The sequence below is a fragment of the Tigriopus californicus genome, chromosome 6 (assembly GCF_007210705.1).
Source record: "Tigriopus californicus strain San Diego chromosome 6, Tcal_SD_v2.1, whole genome shotgun sequence".
In the NCBI taxonomy this organism is placed as follows: Eukaryota; Metazoa; Arthropoda; class Copepoda; order Harpacticoida; family Harpacticidae; genus Tigriopus; species Tigriopus californicus.
The window spans coordinates 2911345-2914503 of NC_081445.1; positions in this window are offsets into that span (position 1 = coordinate 2911345).

Genomic DNA, 3159 nt, shown 5'->3' on the forward strand with positions numbered 1-3159 from the left:
GACGTTGGTGGGCGCCTGAGATCATCTCAATTGATCGCCTGAAACCAGCACATCTGGACATCGACAGGCCCGTACAAATCACTCAGCCTCCTCGGCGAGGGCGGCCGCCAAAAGCATCACGACAATCAGTTCCTCACAAAGATAGCCCCGGGACACAACCTCCACAACAACCGGCTCAAATCTTGGAATGATACAGTTACTAGAAGCACAAGTGAATTCATTGTACGGCCTGCGGTCTCCGGGGGGGTCCTGTGGCGCCCCTAAATGGCACCCCTGAGTAGAGGAAGGAGGAAGGAGGACCGGTTGAGAAGAATCAGCTGGTTTGGCGTTTTCCAGATTGATGGACAAGATTTTGATCCCGAGAAAAGAATAAAAGCTATTTTTCCTGATTGATCTCGCTGGAAACGGCTTTACCAGACTGATAGAACCCATAAGCGCTTTTCGGAGCAAATCAAACTCTCTTTGTTGGCTTTGATCCCACTTGAAATGGACGGACTTTTTTGTGAGGGTCCATAGAGCGGGTGTGCGGCTGGCCATGGCTGGGATAAACTCGTGATTGGCTCGGGCCATGCATAAAAAGGAGATCACCTCAGTGAGAATTGCCCAATGCTATTTATTGCTACCATTGTGCAAATTGTGGGTGTTAGTTCAACACCAGCGCAATCAAAGACAATGCTACTAACTCACCACCAAACAGCACGAATATGTCAGCCAGAAAAGCTCATTTGGAAAGCTATCCAGTTTGAAATACTCCGCCAATCATTTAAAATATGTGGTAATCAAAGAGATTATGCCCGGACAATTGTGTTTTTAAGTATGGTTTTTGTCATGAAATGTACAACAGAACAAAGACACTACTTTATTATTCATTTTATAGTTCCATGTACACGCGATATCTCATTGGCGACGAGGATTCAAGACCCCACTAACAAATGTTAAATGTGGACGCAGGGAACCCCGGGGGATCCGTCCAAGGGACGCCAGATCCACCACGTTTCGATCACTCTTACACACGCTGACAACGACCAACTCGAGGCCTTGACTCTTGGTTGGACGGCTTTGAAGCCTATTGCGAGGCCTTTTATGGCCATGATGGCCCCCCACATCAGTCGAGCCCATAGCCAATAACCAATGGAAACGATTGCTTCAGAATAGCTCTGGCACCAACAACCATATCCATCATCCGCAACCGATTTTTGGATCTGAAGGATGATTCTGTGACTTACAAGGCATCGTCGAACACCTCAAGCACCAATTTGGCAAGCCTCAAATCAGAGTACTCTACAATGAACGCTCTCCTAGACACGCAAACAAAGCCAGGAGAATCATTTTCATCATTCTTTGATAGAATATCTGGCTTGGCTGCCCGATCCGGGTTCCCATGTAGGGATGCCGGGGTCATCTCGTGAGACACCTTGTTATCGAGGCACATCATGTGTGACAATTAGGGCCTCGGTTCTTCAAAACAAATGGACAAAAGAAAAGCTACCAATCAGGGCACGAGAGGTCGAGATATCAACGGCGCCACGGCGGCCAGCCGAAAGATCCCAACATTAAGAATTGCCTTAGACGGAAGACCCCCCAAGCAGGCTGGAACAAATCAACAGGATTGGGGGACCATACTCCAAATCCGCCCGCCGTATGAGAGAATCCCGCAGTCAACCAGGACAATCGGGTGGATCATGCGCATACTGCGGCAGGTCCCGGAGCATGAGCGCTTTCGGTGTCCAGCATCCCGGGCTCCCTGTAATAAGTGTGGCAGGCTCGGACATTTTGCCGTAGTTTGTCGATCAGCAAACCCACGGGAAGTACGGCTGCAATGGCTGTCCAGATCAGAAAACCACAGGACAAGGCTCAGCCCAACGAATCCACTATGGAAGAGATCGCATATTACAACGTCTTCAAGATCGCCAAGACAACCCAAGCCGTTGTCCAATTGCCCATCAATAACCATCGGTTCGTCAAAAATAAGTGCTATCGTCAATACAGGGGCCCAAGCAAATGTGTGCCCTCTTCGGGCCATGACCAACAGCGACAAGAAGAGCATCAAACCATGCACCATGTTAATTCGGCCCTTCGGAAGCACGGTTATCCCACAGTAGGCACAACCACTCTCAAAACATCATGGTATGGAAGCATCGTCAAAGCTGAGTGGCTTGTAGTTGATGATTCCAAACTGAACAGACACATCGACCCCATTATATCGAAATCTCTTGCCATAGCCTTTAAAATGATAATGCTGGACCCAGACTACTTCCCTATGCTAGAGATTCCAATACCAAACATGAAAATAAACGAGACAGTGCTTGTACGCCTCAGAAATGCATTAGTAGGACATCCCGCCGACATGGGAGAAACCAATCAGAATCAAAAATGGATCGGCAACAACCGCTTCAAGGAGTGTTCCACAGTTGGGGCTTTTGCGCAAACACATAGTACAACTCTATCTTAACCCAACGCTAAACCGTTCATATCTCCACAAGAGCCCATCCATACTACCTCAACCTCAGATCAATGAAGCCATAGCACAAATGCTACAAGACGACGTCATTGAATATCATGACGGCCCGGCGGAATGGATCTCGAACCTGGCCATAGTACTCAAAGATAGAGGCGGCCATTCGGATTATGGTAGATCTCAGGGGGTTGAACGCTGAACTCAGAGACACACATGTCCCAATCCCCACCCTGACACAATCAAACTAAAACTGGCGAACTGCAAGGTTTTTTCGAACTAGACTTCAAAACAAGCCTTCCACCAACTCGAATTGGCCGAGAGTCTCGACGCTTACAGTCTTCCGTTGTGGAGCCCGACTATACCGTACAAGAGATTGTCCATGGGAGTAAAGCCGCATCGGGAGAGTTGCCAACAAGGTGTACAAAAACTTTTAGTGAACTCCCCTTCGTCCCATATCATACACGACGACGTAATAGTGGCTGCCCCGACAAGATTGGAGCATGATGAAGCACTGGCTTCTTTTTTTAGACAGTGTAAAGGCTTGCGGAATGACCTTGAACCCGAAAAATGCCGCCTTGGGGTCGACTCGATCACATTTTGGGGCGTTCAAGTGGGTGCAGGGGGTGTCTCGCCGGACCCAGAAAAGGTGGAGACCCTTTCGTGCGCTCGTACACCTTCTTCAAAAAGGAACTGATTCTCCT